Here is an 18,472-nt window from a genome sequence, read left to right as displayed (position 1 = left end):
CGTTTCCCTTATCCCTAACCAGTCTCAACCAGTATTTTATTTAATTCACATGTTTAATCAATAACGTTTTATTATTAACTGGTCAGTCACGGTGGCGCAGCGGTAGAGTTGCTGCCTTACAGCAAAAAAAATGCAGCACCAGAGACCCGGGTTCGATCCCGACTACGGGCGCTGCCTATACAGAGTTTGTACGTTCTCCCCGTGATCTGTGTGGGTTTTCTCCGCAGATCTTCGGTTTCCTCCCACACTCCAAAGACGTACAGGTTTGTAGGTCAATTGGGTTGTTTAATTGTCTTGATAAAAAAAATGTAATATTGTCCAAGTTGGCGATATGCAGAGTACTGCCCAACATTTCAGAAGGCTCAGAAGGTATTAATGTTTAATGTTTTTCTAACTGTCACTGAATGTCATGTTGTCACTTGCGGGCGGAGCACCAAGGCAAATTCCTTGTATGTGAATCCTTGGCCAATAAACGTATTCATTCATTCAAGAAGGGTCTCGACCTGAATCGTCGTCCATCCCTTCTCTCCAGCGATGCTGCCCGTCCCGCTGAGTTACTCCAGCTTTTTGTGTCTATCTTTGGAGTAACGTGTGGATATGGTTGCTGGAATCTCCGAACTGCCCTGTATTCAACAATATATTCACCTCCTGGTTGTCGATGTGCCAGGGCCAGCCTATATCCTCTCTCCCCACGCACACTCCAAGGAGACTCAAAGACACGCTGCAATTACCAATCAACCTCTAATTTAGCTTCCAGCTAAACAGCCAATTAGTCTTAGGTCAAGCGACACATCAGGTGGAGACAGAAGAGTTTTTGATTTGAAAGGATTAACCCCATTCATGCTGGATCGTCTTGGTTAGTTTTGATCTAATATTTGTTCCAAAAAAGTTCTAATTATTCAGAATTTTTTTATACTTCATTTCTGACCTTTCACCTTGGCATCTCATTTGACCCCTTCGCTCCCATTGTCTCAGTCAGTGGAGATTTGGCTCTAGGCGCTATATAAATGCACATTGCCCCAGCATCCATGCTGGTTTGCCCCAAGTGCTCAACTCTCCCCCAAAGTCTGAAGTTCGGGCGGCACGGTGGCGCAGCGGTAGAGTTGCTGCCTCACAGCCCCACGAGACCCGGGTGCGGTACTGACCACGGGTGCTGTCTTTACGGAGTTTGTACGTTGTCCCCCCGCGACCTGGTGGGTTTCCTCTGAGATCTTTGGTTTCCTCCCACACTCCAAAGACGTACAGGTAAAAATTGGCTTCGGTAAAATTGTAACTCGTGTTCAGTGTGTGTAGGATGGTGTTGATGTGCGGGGGGGTCACTGGTCGGCGTAGACACGATGGGCCGAAGGGCCTGTTTCCGCCCTGTATCATTAAACTACAAAACAAAACAAAACTAATAATGATGGTGCAGTTTCCGGGCCTTGGCATCATTGTCTACACACTCTTCTGGGACGTCCCATCTTGGGTTGACTGAGCCCCCTCCTGGCCTGTCTCACAAAGGTGCTTCAAACTGCACTTCCACTCATGTCCCACAGTCACCCACCACACACTGGCTCGTCAGTGGACCCTGGCACCACTCTGAAGCTGCTCCATCCAGGCCCAGAACCTCTGTTGGGTCATCAAAGACATCTACTCAGCCGAGTGATCTTCTCACAGCCAAACTGGGGACACAGAAAGTGTAGGGAGGAACCGCAGGTGCCAGCCTTCAACCCAAGACAAACGCAAACACAAAAACTGACACAAAAAGCTGCAGTGACTCAGCGTGACAGGCAGCATCTCTGGAGAAACGGAGTAGGTGATGTTTCGGGTCGAGATCCTTCTTCAGATTCAAGACTTCTTCAGTCCGAAGAAGGGTCTCGGCCCGAAATGTCACCCATTCCTTTTCTCCAGAGATGCTGCCTGACCTGCTGAGTTACTCCAGAGTTTTGTGTCTGCCTTTGGGGAGATACAGAAACACCTCTGGACATCAAAACCCCATAAGGTGGTGAAATGGGAACGGTATTAGGCTGTGTGATTTGACTGAAAGGTGTTATGATTTCCCATTAATGTACCAATTGATCTGGTGTTATTATTAAGTATTCTCCACAGACTTGCACTGCTGAAATCTACTCTCATTTGGTGCTTCAGTTCGAGCTCAACTTTGATTGCAACGAGAAAATTACTGATGCTTATACATAAAAAAAAAATCATAGCTTCGGTGGAACGGCCCACGTGATTGTGAATATTTAGACTGATGCCATACTTGCCCTGTATTTCGCACATCGATTTTTCCTGACCCCCATCGTAAGGTGGATTACTTTCCAGTGATTCTCCTCCCCGACTTCTTCTGGTCTTCCAGTGGCTTCCATGGTTATTTATGAGGGACACACGCGGTTAGATAAAATCACACGGAGAAACATGGAGCAAGGAACCGCAGACGCTGTTTTACACCGATGAGAGACACGAAATGCTGGAGGAACTCAGCGGGACAGGCAGCAGCATCTCCGGAGAGAAGGAATGGGTGACGGTAGACACAGAGACATGAAAGGATAAGGTGTGAACACAAGAGATCAAAGGGGAGATCAGAGGGCGGTGGAGGCCAGTTCTTTGGATACATTCAAGACAGAGCTAGATAGGGCTCTTAAAAATAGCGGAGTCAGGGGATATGGGGAGAAGGCAGGAATGGGGTACTGATTGGGGATGATCAGCCATGATCACAATGAATGGCAGTGCTGGCTCAAAGGGCCAAATGGCCTACTCCTGCACCAATTGTCTATTGTCTATTGGGACGAAAATCAAGGAAAAAGTAGAATTGAACATTGTCAGCTCGGGGCAGACAAAGATAAAATTGAATCAGGAGGACAGTCAAACTGATCGGAGAACTGGGATGGGGGGGGGGGGGGGGATAGCGAGTGAGGGAAAGAAATGGTTACTTGAAGTTAGGGAAGTCATTCTCTAACATCATATTCATAATATGATGGGGTTTGCACAATTAGATGAAACATCTGCTCCATATAGTCCCCTTTCAATGAGACCTCCATTTGTCGTGAACTGGACATGATGGGATGAGCTGAGAGAATGATGGTGAGAAATGGTGATTTATTCTGAAACGTGAGGTGCAATTCTGATCAGATCCAGTTGTGTCAAATAGCGTGACATGCGGTGCTTAACTCACATTAGTTGTGCCTGATTCTGCATCTCAAAATAGTACAATGGCTTAAAATAAATCTCACCTGGAGTTTCATGAGGAATGTGTGTACTGTGTTGCTATAGTTTCGTTTAGAGAAAGAGCAAGAGTTGCTGCCTCACAGCGCCAGAGACCCGGTTTCAATCCTGACGACGGGTGCTGTCTGTACGGAGTTTGCACGTTCTCCCCGTGACCTGCGTGGGATTTTTCCACTGTCAGCAGGGAAGCTCACAAGTTCACAAGTTATAGGAGCAGAATTAGGCCATTCGACCCATCAAGTCTACTCCGCCATTCAGTCATGGCTGATCTCTGCCTCCTCATCACATTTTCCTGCCTTCTCCCCATCGCCCTTGACTCCCGTTCTATCCTTTCACCAAGAGGAAATTGTCCCCGTGATCTACAAGTGAACATTGCTAGAGTGGGCAACCTTTCTGTTTCATAAACAGTATTGTATTCTGGATTCAGACCAGTCTGAAGAAGGGTCTCGACCTGAAACGTCACCTATCTATCTATGTTCTCCAGAGATGCTGCCTGACCCACTGAGTTACTCCAGCACTTCATGTCTTTTTGAAAACTAAAACTGGAATGTGTAACATCTAGTAAAACTGGGGAATAAGATTCAGATGTTCGGCTGCCGTTAGACTTTTTGCCCATCCAAATGTACAGATTCACCGAAAGACTTGATTTAAGTGGAGGCCCGTCTCAAAGCCGTGAACATGTCTCGAGGTGTTTATCCTTTAAAATGAAGTGAGAGCAAGCTGAATGATAAATGTGCATGACATCGCTGATGGGAAATTAATTGCATGCTTAAAATACGGACGACATTCTGGTCTCAGCTTGGCTTTCGTCTGATTTATTGGCTAAAGCCAAAAATGACTTATCCTGTGCGGTTGTGAGGTAAAACTAGGAGAGATATAGAGGCCCGCTAACATGCAGGGAGAAGAAAGGGACTTTGGCGTCTCTCTTCAAACAAATTGAAAGTAAAGTTTTAATGGGTCAACTGGATGCAAATGGGAATGCGCTGGGCTTGAGGAGCCTTGTTCTACCAGAATGAGAGCAGACCTCCAGCTTCTGAGACTGATTGTTCTCCAAGGGTTAACACCAGTCACAGACTCGGGGAAATTAATGTAAAGGAGTTCGGAATTCCCCGAATGTGCTGATCAGTAGCTGAGGCAAGGTTATCTATTCGCAGGGCGGGGAGGAAGGGAGCAAAGATATTTTTAAAGGCAGACGCACTCTCCTTGAGTTTGAATTTAATAAGCTCCTTTTTGTGTTGTAGGGGGTGAGATGCCCGCGACATTGTCATTCAGACATGTTTGAAACTGTTATTTTTAGATGTGAGCAGGTAATCGGTCGAAGTGACCATGAAGGTATCAGGTTGTTGTAACAAAACGGCAGCTAGTCCACTAACGATGTAACGGGAAGAAAATCTAAAATAGTGCTTTAATATGTGAACATGGAGGAAGTGGACTGGACTTTTACTGCCTTCCCTCGCTGTAGAAAATGTTGATTCTGCTGTGGGAAGAAGTTCATGTTAAATTCTATAGTGTGTTGTGCTTTTCTTTTTATTTGTATGGCCGTATGGCAACCCACATTCTTCAATGTACAGCACTTTGGTCAACATGAGTTGTTTGTAAATGTGCTATATAAATAAAATTGATTGATTGATTGATAGTGTACAATAGTGTTTAATAGTGTTGAATAGTGCTTTAATTATCACATGTGCAACTGCACAGTGAGATTCTCTGTGCATATATAATACACATGCTGGTGCCACCATTTTTGCTGCCATTATTGGTCCCATGTCTGGTTGGGCCGCACGCTCGATGCATTGGAGCGGTTTCCACTATCTCTGTGTAGTGTTGGAGGCATTACCCTGGTTCACCCCCCCCTACTGGCCCAGTTGTGCCCAAAACGTCTCCAGCTCCCGCCCGGTCCCATAGACCATCCCATGAGCTTTCGGGTGGGTTCCCCGTCCCACACAGAGAGTTGGGAATCTGTGGAATTCTCTGCCTCAGAAGGCAGTGGAGGCTGGTTCTCTGGATGCTTTCGAGAGGCAGTGGAGGCTGGTTCTCTGGATGCTTTCGAGAGAGAGTTATGCCCCTGTCCCACTTAGGAAACCTGAACGGAAACCTCTGGAGACTTTGCGCCCCACCCAAGGTTTCCGTGCGGTTCCCGGAGGTTGCAGGTGGTTGCCGGAGGTTGCAGGTAGTGGAAGCAGGTAGGGAGACTGACAAAAACCCCCGGGAACCTCACGGAAACCTTGGGTGGGGCACAAAGTCTCCAGAGGTTTCCGTTCAGGTTTCCTAAGTGAGACAGGGGCATTAGATGGAGCTCTTAGGGATAGCAGAGTTAAGGGATATGGAGAGAAGGCAGGAACAGGGTACTGATTGTGGATGATCAGCCATGATCACATTGAATGGCGGCGCTGGCTCGAAGGGCCGAATGGCCTGCATTTGCACCTATTATCAATTCTCTATTGTCTAAATTGCAACGAGTGTGCGGGAGGATCGGTGGGGAGTGTGGGGAGAGAACGATGGGATTTGTGTAGGATCCATGTAAACCCGAGGCTTGGTGAGGAGCCGGTGGGGCTGAGGGACGTCTAGAACACTGAAACTCTCCATGAATCAGTGCCAACTATAGCTGGGTAATGAATGCCACCTTGGAGAATTTTATTTTAAATGTATGATTGGCTTAATGTGAATTCAAATGAATAACATGATACTCAAGGCAAAATCTAGCTTTGAACCTCTGTAAGTGCAAAATATTCAAAGGTAGACTGCACCTGAGGGATGAAATGATTCCCTGATCATTACTTTTCTTCTCTGGAATACTTATTTCTTTCTTTCAGTTCATTACACGCCGGCTCGGATCGCTCATTGGTTTAATCTGTGTTGGTTGCCATGGCGTCCATTTCCCCATTCAGGGTTACTCCCTCTGCTCCCCCCCTCTCGCCACCTACATTGCAAAGATTGTTGCCATGCCGACAAGTGGATGGGGAGGAGGGGGGTGGGGGGAGGGCTTACCTTTCACCAGCCCAAACATCAATCAACCATCTACCTGTCTTGCTATTGAGGGAATGCAGCGTAGGTTTACAAGGTTAATTCCTGGGATGGCGGGACTGTCGTATGCTGAGAGAATGGAGCAGCTGGGCTTGTACACTCTGGAGTTTAGAAGGATGAGAGAGGATCTCATTGAAACGTATAAGATTGTTAAGGGCTTGGACACGCTAGAGGCAGGAAACATGTTCCCGATGTTGGGGGAGTCCAGAACCAGGGGCCACAGTTTAAGAATAAGGAGTAAGCCATTTAGAACGGAGACAAGGAAACACTTTTTCTCACAGAGAGTGGTGAGTCTGTGGAATTCTCTGCCTCAGAGGGCGGTGGAGGCAGGTTCTCTGGATGCTTTAAAGAGAGAGTTAAATAGGGCTCTTAAAAATAACGGAGTCAGGGGATATGGGGAGAAGGCAGGAATGGGGTACTGATTGGGGATGATCTGCCATGATCACATTGAATGGCGGTGCTGGCTGGAAGGGCCGAATGGCCTACTCCTGCGCCTATTGTCTATTGACAATGGGTAAAGGGGGGGGGGGGGGGGGGGAGAAATACTGCCAGACGTGGAAAGATAAGCAGATGGACCAACATGACGGACCTAATACCTTCAGGGCGGTTCAGTGGCGCAGTGGTGGTGTAGCTGCCTCACAGGGCCAGGGACCCGGGTTCGATCCTGACTACGGGCGCTTGTCTGTACAGAGTTTGTACGTTCTCCCCGCGACCTGCGTGGGTTTTCTCCGGTAGCTCCGCTTTCCTCCCACGCTCCAAAGACGCTCAGGTTTGTAGGTTAATTGGGTTGGTATAATTGTAAATTGTCCCTAGTGTGTGCGTGTGTAGAACAGTGTCAATGTGCGGGGATCGCTGGTCGGCACGGACCCGGTGGGCCAAATAACCTGTTTATGCGTTGTCTCTCTAAACTAAACCAAACTAAACTACATACAGTAGGTCTGATCGGGCACATGGGAAGAATGCCAGCTAAATTGTATCTGTTTAACGGAAGGAGTCGAGCTAACACGACAGGTGAATTGAGAACAGTGATTAGTACATGGGAACATGATATTGTTGCTGCCACAGAGATATGTTTGAGGGAAGTTAGAATCTCAAGGCTCCAGCGTTCCAGGGTTTAGAGTCTACAAGCGTAACAGGGGGAAGGAAGCTCTGAAATAGGAGATGTCACTGCAATATTAATTGAGAGCTCGATCACCGTAGCGGGGAGGAAGGACATCCAAGCAGTCACTGCAAATGAGGAGGTAGGGCTTGCAAACGAGGAGACAGACATTTGGCTGGATGCACTGCAGGTGATGAGGAGAGACTGTGTGGGCAAATCAAAGAGAAAGATCGGCACGGTGGCGCAGCGGTAGAGTTGCTGCCTCACAGCGCCAGAGAGCCGGGTTCCATCCTGACCACGGGTGCTGCCTGTATGGAGTTTGTACATTCTCTTCATGACAAGCGTGGTTTTTCTCCCGGTGATCTGGTTTCCTCCCACACTCCAAAGACATAGAACCATTGAAAATAGGTGCAGGCGCAGGCCATTTGGCCCTCCCAGCCAGCACCGCCATTCATTGTGATAATGGCTGATCATCCACAATCAGTAACCCGTGCCTGCCTTTTCCCCATATCCCTTGATTCCGCTAGCCCCTAGAGCTCTATCTGAAGGGGCTGGCCCACTTGGGCGACCTAATTGGCGAGTTTAGAAGGGTTTGAAAATATGACATGTTGAAGACCTCCTTCGACTATGGAGAAGACCAGCTACGACTAGCTACGACTAACTTCGGGAAAATTGGACACCGAATAGTGGAGTGAAGTCGACCTCCTTTGATCTCCTTCGACCTCCCTACGACTATGATGAAGACTATCTACGACTACCTTGTGTGGACTCAGTGGGCCAAATGTCCAGTTTCTGCACTGTATCACTAAACCAAACTAAACTAAATGAGCACTTGAATCACCAGGGACTAGCTGGGTGGCTGAGACAGCTCAAACCTCTGAAATATCCTGAGCATGTTCCTGTTGGTCTCACTTTATTGACATTACTCACCGAGACAGGCTGCAGATTACTGATGCATGTTGTGAGGCTCGGAGAACGCCTTCAAGGTGGACCACTTTGGGGCAGGTATGTGACCTTGATGGTAGGACTTAATCTAATATACCTAAGATCCTACCTAAAGATCTAGGTCGATTGAGGATAAATGCGTAGGAAGGAACAGCAGATGCTGGTTTAAACCAAAGATAGACACAAAAACCTGGAATAACTCAGCGGGCCAGACGTCTGAAGAAGGGTCCCGACCCGAAACGTCACCCATTCCTCGTCTCCAGAGATGCTGCCTACAAGCTATTACACTCTCTTACAGTTGAATGGAACCTCAACAATGCAGTCATTGTGCAGTGTTTAATTGGGGCCAGCATGGCTGGGGTTAACTAAACAATAAAACTTTCCCTACATTGTTCCAGCAGAACATGTAACAGAAAAATTGGATGTTAAGTAAAGCTGCACTAAATCTTAATATTCCTCCACGTATTTACGCTACATTTGTCCCATCAATATAAACCTCAGACACTGGTGGTAATGGGCACAATTTGTTCCTGTCCTGCCATCATGTTGAACATTGCAAATCTCGCACTAAACAGTGTTAGAATGAATTTAAGGTTGAGGTCAAAGTTAAACCACGTCGCTTGGAGTATTTCTGAGTCGCTCACAGCAGATAAAAGCAGGTGGCGTTTATGCTACATCTGTCGCGATCTGACCATATTCCAGGGCACCTTACTCCAGTGGAGTAGTTCTCGAGTGGGCTTGCTGTTGTCCAGTGAGAAAGGTGCCACATCACGTGCTGCGGGTGTCAGGGTCTGACCCAGCTAGTGTAGTTGGCCAAGGGATAAACAGAGACGGGGTTCTGGGGAGGCTAAAGGGTCTGTCCCACTTAGGCTAATTTTTAGGCGACTCGGCACATGGTCGCTGGGATGTCGCCTGTATGGTCGTGAGTCGTCTCCTCACTCACCCAAAGAAGCGTAGCGTCTTTCTGGTCGCCACTGGATTTTCAACACGTTGAAACATTTTCGGAGACAGTCAGCGACAGTGGGTTGGGCGCCAATGAGCGTAGCTTGACTTCTCCTGATGTAGGTGACCATATAACAATTACAGCACGGAAACAGGCCATCTCGGCCCTACAAGTCCGTGCCGAACAACTTTTTTCCCTTAGTCCCACCTGCCAGCTAGTGACAATAGACAATAGGTGCAGGAGTAGACCATTTGGCCCTTCGAGCCAGCACCGCCATTCAATGTGATCATGGCTGATCATCCCCAATCAGTACCCCGTTCCTGCCTTCTCCCCATATCCCCTGACTCCGCTATCTTTCAGAGCCCTATCTAGCTCTCTCTTGAAAGCATCCAGAGAACCTGCCTCCACCGCCCTCTGAGGCAGAGAATTCCACAGACTCACCGCTCTCTGTGAGAATGTTGTCGTAGCTGTCACCAGGTGACGTAGGTTGTCGCCGTTGCTGACTTTGTTGTTAAAGTAATGATTCTGTTTCAAATTTTATGTCGAAGGGGGGGGGGGGTCCAGTCACCGTTTTTTCAGCGACCTGCTATGACTATGACAGTCGCCGGCAGTCGCCTAAAAATAGCCCAAGTGGGACAGGACCATAACGCTGTTCCTGAATGTTCAATGTTCAATTCAACTTTAATGTCATTGCACAAATACTGAGTATGGGTACAACGAAATGCAGTTTTGCGTCAGTCCGTAGTAGTGCATATAGAAATTTAAAAAAAAAGAGGATACAGAACAATAAAAAATACAGAATAATTAAACAATGGGGACGGAGGGACCGGAGGAATCTATCGGCGGGACTCCGAGTTCAGCAATGCGACGGTATGATTGTAGAAGCTGTTCCTCATCCTACTGGTACGAGACCTGAGGCTCCTGTACCGCCTCCCTGATGGGAGGAGGGCAAACAGTCCATGGTTGGGGTGGGAGGGGTCTTTAATGATCTTCCCAGCTCGTTTCAGACACCATTTTCGGTGGAGGGCATCCATGGCAGGGAGCGGGGCACCGATGATGTGCTGCGCGGTTTTCACCACCCGTTGTAGTGCCTTCCTGTCCGCAACTCTTTGCAATAGTGACATGGGACATGTCCCACACACACCTGGGCGGGCAGAAAGGCCTTGGTTTGACACCCCTTCAGAAAGACACATGGACGAGCTGCAGAGAGTTGGCTCATCAGTCGTAGTAATAATAAATAGATGGAAATGTTGCGTTGGCTCGGAATACGGAGGCTGCTTGCTCTGTAATTTATGTGGAGAATCCTAACCTTGCGCATTGACCCTTTACATAATTTTATTGCCTCTCCCTTATCTAGCCGTGTCCCTGGAGTCCGCATGCAGCAGACTATTCTAATTATTTGTACTTTAACTGGCAATAATTCTGCCTTTCGTTACATGAGTGACCTTGTCAGTGATTAATTGGAGAGCTTCCCCCCAGGGTGTTGAAGTGGCTGTGTTATCCTGTGCTTATCCTGTGCTCACCAGAAGCCCACCTCTCCAATGCATGAAAACCACTCTGGGCGCACCTCAGCATTCTACCTGCACTCGACAAGGGTTGCTCAGATTGTTCAACAGACACCTCTTGGAGCTGTGAACTAATCTCCCAGTCCACCGGGGACTGCATTTTATCAGAAGCATTGTGGTTTAAACATTGTGGTAAACACTCGCTCCCACTTTCCATTTGCTCAGCTTTTTCTTCTCCGTGTCGTTTCATCTCTGCCTGCCGCTGACGTTTATCAAGAATATTCTTCCCCCGGGCTGTCAGTGTGGGTTTCAGAGGGACCTAACCCCCCCAGCTGGACGCACGGGGCTGTTTCACGCCTGATAACCAACACCAGGTCCACGCGACAATGTTTCCAAGCGGTTGCTGTGGTTCTCCCTGTGACAGGCCTGGATAGAGTGGATGTGGAGAGGATGTTCCCGCTAGTGGGAGAGTCTAGGACTAGAGGACGCAGCCTCCGAATTAAAGGACGCTCCTTTAGGAAGGAGGGGGAATTTCTTTAGTCAGAGGGCGGTGAATCTGTGGAATTCATTGCCACAGAAGGCTGTGGAGGCCAAAACATTGGATATTTTTAAGGCAGAGGTAGATAGATTCTTGATTAGTACGGGTGTCAAGGGTTATGGGGAGAAGGCAGGAGAATGGGGCTGAGAGGGGAAGATAGATCAGCCTTGATCCTGGAGAAGATCGTGCACAGTCAATTAATGGCCTTTCTGGAAGAACATAATATTCTAGAAGTTTTCCAATCCAGTTTTAAAACCCTGCACAGCACCGAATCAGCCCTTTTAAGAGTTTTTAATTATATTTTTTTAGCTACTGACGTTGGTGACTGTGTTATCCTTGTGCTTTTAGATTTGACTGCTGCTTTTGACACAGTGGATCATGAAATATTGATCTCACGTTTGAAGCAGTGGGTGGGTATCAGGGGCATAGCACTGGAGTGGTTCAGGTCGTACCTGGCTGATCGAACTTTCTGTGTCAGCCTTGGGGACTCAGTATCCTCCTCTGCTCCTCTCTCGTGTGGGGTCCCACAGGGCTCAGTTCTTGGCCCTCTCCTCTTCTCTCTCTATTTGCTCCCACTTGGTTCCATACTTAGGAAGCACGGAATTTCATTCCACTTTTATGCAGACGACAGTCAGATTTATGTGCCTCGTGAAAAGAAGGATGAACACTCTGTCGGACTGTTACTTGAGTGTCTCAACGACATAAAGGCCTGGATGGCTCTGAACTTTTTTAATTTTAATGATAAAAAGACGGAAGTAATGGTTTTTGGTGGCACCACTGGGGCCCCCCCCCCTGTAGATCTGGGCTCAATGGCCCAGTATATCAAACCAAGCATCAAAAACCTAGGGGTTAAAGTGGACCCTGAGCTTAAATTTGACAGTCAGATCAAGGCTGTTGTTAAATCAAGCTTTTTCCATTTGAGGCAGCTGGCCAAAATAAAGCCAATTCTGTCAAGGTAGCACTTTGAGACGGTAATCCATGCCTTTGTTACCACTCGGCTGGATTACTGCAATGCACTGTATGTGGGGGTTAGTGGGTCCTCCATCGCCCGTCTCCAGACGGTACAGAATGCAGCTGTATGTCTTTTAACTGGCACACGTAAACATGAGCACATTTCGCACATTTTAGCCTCACTCCACTGGTTGCCTATTCAGTTTAGGATCCATTTTAAAATTCTTTTATTTGCTTTTAAATCCCTGAATGGTCTTGCCCCGCCCTACCTATCTGAGCTTCTACACCCTTATACACCCGCCCGCTCTCTCAGGTCAGATAATCAGCTGCTCCTGAGTGGGCCTAAAACTAAGCGGAAGCTCAGAGGGGACCGTGCCTTTGTTGTGTCGGCACCCAAATTATGGAACGATCTGTCTCTCCACATTAAACAGGCCTCTTCTCTGTCTGTTTTTAATCACTTCTGAAATCACTTCTTAAAACCCATCTCTTCTCCGTGGCCTTTGATACCCAGTAAGATGTCGACTTTATTTACTTGATTTAATTTCTTATTTTGATTGCTTTTATTGCGTGGCTATTATTTTTACTCATGTTTTATGTCTTTTAATTTATTGTTGTATTTCATATGTAATTTTTGCGCCTCATGTGAGCTGTTATGTTGTCTGTTTATGATGTCTTGTTTATTCTTCTGTACAGTACTTTGGTCAACGTTGGTTGTTTTAAAGTGCTTAACAAATAAAGTTGGATTGGATTGGATTGGATTGATTGAATGGCGGAGTAGACTTGATGGGCCGAATGGCCTAATTCTGCTCCTGGAACTTATGACCATGTGAATCCTCTCAGTAGCTGTGCAGTGATCCTAGGCTCAGCTGCACATACCCTTCAATTTTCCTTAAACCCCACGATAGAGGGTTGTCTTTTGAGTCATACGTTATGGAGCAACACTAGAGCTGCTGCCTCACAGCGCCAGAGATCCAGGTTCAATCCTGACTACGGGTGCTGCCTGTGTGGAGTTTGCACGTTCTCCTTGTGACTGCATTTCCTCCCACATCCCAAAGACGTGCAGGTTTGTAGGTTAATTGGCCTCTGTAAATAGACATGGAACCAGTGCATGGGTGATCGATGGTCAGCATTGATTCGGTGGGCCGAAGGGCCTGATTCCATGCTTTATCTCAAAGCTAAACTAAGCATATATGTTTTAGTTTATGAGTGGGGAGGAACTGCAGATGCTGGATTTCACCGAAGACAGACACAAAATGCTGGAGTAAAGGTTTGAAGTCTGAAGAAGGGTCTCGACCCGAAACATCACCCATACCTTCTATCCAGAGATGCTGCCTGTTTTAGTTTATGTTTCGGTTTGAGTTTAGTTTATTGTCACCTGTACTGTGAAAGGCTCAGTGAAAAGCTTTTGTTGCGTGCTAACCAGTCAGCGGAAAGACAATAGACAATTGGTGCAGGAGTAGGCCATTCGGCCCTTCGAGCCAGCACCGCCATTCACTGTGATCATGGCTGATCATCCCCAATCAGTACCCCGTTCCTGCCTTCTCCCCATATCTCCTGACTCCGCTATTTTTAAGAGCCCTATCTAGCTCTCTCTTGAAAGCATCCAGAGAACCTGCCTCCACCGCCCTCTGAGGCAGAGAATTCCACAGACTCACCACTCTCTGTGAGAAAATGTGTTTCCTCGCCTCCGTTCTAAATGGCTTACCCCTTAATTTTAAACTGTGGCCCCTGGTTCTGGACTCCCCCAACATCGGGAACATGTTTCCTGCCTCTAGCGTGTCCAAGCCCTTAACAGTCTTATATGTTTCAATGAGATCCTCTCTCATCCTTCTAAACTCCAGAGTGTACAAGCCCAGCTGCTCCATTCTCTCAGCATTTGTAAGGAATCTTGAAAGGAATATTTCTTATTTATCCATACATTGTACACTATGAGCACATTCAGCCCATCGAACCTATGCTTGTTCTCAGAACAATTCCACCCCCCCCCCCCCCCACATACACACACAAACCAGATACAGTTCCGGAAAATGCTTTGGGACCGGGAGACTGATATTTATTGATGACTAATTTATCGGTCGGCAAGCCTGTCACTTGCTATTTCCCAAAGTCAATTCCATCTAACGAAACAGTGAGCGTTTTTAGTTTAAGCATCCGTGCTGTGTTCTGACTGCACCTTGTTGGTCTTCAGCTTGTAGAAACATAGAAAATAGGTGCAGAAGTAGGCCATTCGGCCCTTCGAGCCAGCACCGCCATTCAATATGATCATGGCTGATCATCAAAAATCAATATCCCGTTCCTGCGTTTTCCCCATATCCCTTGATTCCGTTAGTTCTAAGAGCTAAATCTAACTCTCGCTTGAAAATATCCAGCATCTCCACTGCCATCTGTGGCAGGGAATTCCACAGATTCACAACTCTCAGGGGGAAAAGGTTTTTCCTCATCTCAGTCCAAAATGGCCTACCCCTTATTTTGAAACTGGACTCCCCCAACATCGGGATCAAGCCTGTCCAATCCCTTAAGAATTGTATATGTTTCTATAAGATCTCCTCTCATCCTTCTAAATTCCAGTGAATACAAGCCCAGTCGACCCATTCTTTCATCATATGTCAGTCCCGCCATCCCGGGAATTAACCTGGTGAACCTACGCTGCACTCCCTCAATAGTAGGAACGTCCTTCCTCAAATTAGGTGACCAAATCTGCAGACAATACTCCAGGTGTGGTCTCACCAGGGCCCTGTACAACTGCAGTAGGACCTCCTTACTCCTATACTCAAATCCTCTTGAAATGGTGGCCAACATGCCCTTTGTATTCTTCACTGCCTGCTGTACCTGTTTCACAATAGGACAGAGAGTTCTGATGCCAGGGCACCCTCGGTCAGTACACTGTTCGCCTGTGGACTACTTGCTCCTTCTGCCAAGGGTCTACTCCTGCGGGCTCTGAATGTCCCTCGCGCTCCGCAAAACAAATATGTGATTTGCAGGAGTCTGACTGATGATAATGAGAGAAGATGAGCAACTAATGTTCAAGTTGTCTTCATAATTGATCGAATTTCCTCTCTCCTCGAGAAAAAACTGCTGTTCATTTATCATGGTGACAATGGCAGAATGTTGAGGCAGGTACTATCACAATGGGCACTAGGGGCGCCACATTGATGGCAGCCTCTGCCTACAGTCGGCCTACTGTTTTTCTGTCTTTTTTTAATTTTTAGTCAGTTTTAAAAGTTTGTTTTGGGGATTATTTAGCTTTTCCATGTGGGGGAGGGGGGTAGGGTAAGGGGGAAAGCGTTTCCCAGTCACTTCCTGGTGAGGACGCGATTATTCTCCGAGTCGAGTCCTCGCCCCCCTCCTCGCGGCCTACCGACTGGATTGGAGCGGCCTTTCCTGCCGGGGACCGGACCAGAGCTTCAGCAGCGGCGGCGCAGCGCTGGATTCACCGCGGAGCGGGCGATGCCTTACCTGTATTGCCGTTGACACTCCGGAGAGCGTTGGGCCTGCTGCTTCAACATCGCGGAGCTGTGGTTTGTGGAGCTTCCAGTGCGGGCGGCACTGACTTCAACATCGCGGAGTCCTGGGATCCCTTTGCCGAGGGCCGCCAATGTTGGATCTCCGCCCAGCGCGGCCTGTGGACTTCGGGAGCCGCGGACTCCGGTAGGAGGTGGCCGATTCGGAAGTCCAGGCCGTTGAGGATGTCCTCCAGTCCCGATGTCGGACTTCCATCACCCCGGCGAGCGGGCCTGAACATCGGGCCGCCCATAGCGGCGACAGCGGGGGGTTCGGGAGCCCCCCCCCCCCCCGACCACAGGAGGGCAACAGAGGAGGACGACTGAATTTTGGAGCCTTCCCTCACAGTGGGAAACTTTGATCCCCTGCTGTGTGTGGGGGGGGGGGGGGATGTCTGTGTTGAAGACTATCGTGTCCTGTGCTCTTTATTATTTATTTGTATGGCCGTATGGCGACCCCACATTTCACTGGACCAATTGGTACATGTGACAAATAAATGTATCTTGAATCTTGAATGTTTAAAGAACATTTGGAATGGTACATGGATAGGATAGGTTTAGAAGGAGAGAGACACAAAACGCTGGAGTAACTCAGCGGGTCAGGCAGCATCTCTGGAGAAAAGGTATAGGTGACGTTTCGAGTCTCGGTTCATGGGATTTGAAGTATATGGGCCAAAGGCAGAAAAAGTAGATGGGACTAGTGTAGGTGGGACATGTTGGTCGGCATGGGTAGGTTGAGCAGAAGGGCCTGTTTCCACTCTGTATGTGTGGGAAGGAACTGCAGATGCTGGTTTAAACCGAAGATAGACACAAAAAGCTGAAGTAACTCAGCGGGACAGGCAGCATCTCTGGAGAGAAGGAATAATAATAATAATAATAATGGATGGGATTTATATAGCGCCTTTCTAATACTCAAGGCGCTTTACATCGCATTATTCATTCACTCCTCAGTCACACTAGGTGGTGGTAAGCTACTTCTGTAGCCACAGCTGCCCTGGGGCAGACTGACGGAAGCGTGGCTGCCAATCTGCGCCTACGGCCCCTCCGACCACCACCAATCACTCACACACATTCACACACAGGCAAAGGTGGGTGAAGTGTCTTGCCCAAGGACACAACGACAGTATGCACTCCAAGCGGGATTCGAACCGGCTACCTTCCGGTTGCCAGCCGAACACTTAGCCCATCGACCCGATACGTCACCCATTCCTTCTCTCCAGAAATGCAGCCAGTCCCGCTGAGTGACTCCAGGTTTTGTGTCTATCTTCCACTCTGTGTGACCCTGTGAGATACATCTCCCACAACACGCACTCCCCATTAGATGACCACACCTGTCCTTCTCAAGGGACCATTTTACCCCTCGGCACCTAGCCCCAGCCCCTATCCTCCTCACGTGAAGACAATGGTCTGTCCGCCTATGGATGAAGCCTAGACTGAATCGATTTAGATGGTTCAATTTAGAGATACAGCACGGAAACATGCCCTTTGGCCCAACTTACGTCCGCACCAACCAGCGATCCCGGCATAATATCCTTCATACACTTTCATACCAAGCCAATTAACCCTCAAACCTGTGCTTCTTTGGAGTGTGGGAGGAAACCGAAAATCTCGATGAAAACCCTCGCAGGTCACAGGGAGAACGTGCAAACTCCGTACAGTTAGTACCTGTAGTCAGGATGGAACCTGGGTCTCTGGCGCTGTAAGGCAGCAGCTCTACCGCTGCGGCACCGTGCGTCCCAAGTAAGTCCTTAACTCCAAGATTTAATTATCCATAATATCATAGAGGGAGACTATTTGGCATATTGATCATCGATGGGGATGAGAGATCTGGGTCTCAACTCCCAGGTGGTCCATCATTTATTTATCTATTTCTCTATTAAATCAGGTAATGTCGTGCTTGAGGTCTTTCCAGTATAAATGATTGCTCCATGAATAGTTCACTGTTTAGCAGGCATCACTGAGATACAATCAATGTCTTCAGGCTTATGAAATGTGAAACTGATAAACAATTCCCCTATACAACAATGACACTTTTGAGAATGTTATTTTATAGTCTGTTGGTTGTAATAAAAGATCCATTTAACTTCCAAATTATCTCGCTCGCCTGTAACTGGACCCCAAATTGAGAATTAATTGTTTTAAAGTATTATCGCAACAGCTGGAAGCACAAACGAGAGGCTGGAAACATCAGTGGATTGGGTAGCAGCTGGAAACAAGCACGGATTAGTAACAAGAGACATGCAGGAAATGTACAGCGAGTTGATCAGGGCCAGTGGAAGGAGAACCAGAGACTTGACCTCTTCAGGTCATGGAAAGCATATTCTCGATGCACCACGGCTTGCTTTGGGAACAGCTCCAATATTTATTCCCTTATCGTGTATCCATACACTGTAAATGGCTCGATTCTAATCAGGCCTTGTCTTTCCGCTGACTGGTTAGCACGCAATATACGCTTTTCTCTGTACCTCGGTACACATGACAATAAATTAAAGTCAATGAGTCATAGAATGATATAGTGTAGAAACAGGCCCTCCGGCCCAACTTGTCCACACTGGCCAACATGCCCCAGCTACGCTAGTCCCACCTGCCTGTGTATGGTCCATATCCCTCCAAACTTGTCCAATCCAGTTCAGTTCAGTTCAGTTCCATTTTACTTGTCATATGTAGGTTAACACTGGTTCAACGGTACAATTAAATGTGTTTGACAAGACAACGGGTCACCATGTACCTGTCTAATTGTTTCTTAACCGTTGGGATAATCCT

This window comes from Amblyraja radiata, chromosome 33 (genome assembly GCF_010909765.2).
Source record: "Amblyraja radiata isolate CabotCenter1 chromosome 33, sAmbRad1.1.pri, whole genome shotgun sequence".
Lineage (NCBI taxonomy): Eukaryota > Metazoa > Chordata > Chondrichthyes > Rajiformes > Rajidae > Amblyraja > Amblyraja radiata.
The sequence above is the reverse complement of the archived record's forward strand: the minus strand, read 5'-3'. Positions refer to the sequence as shown.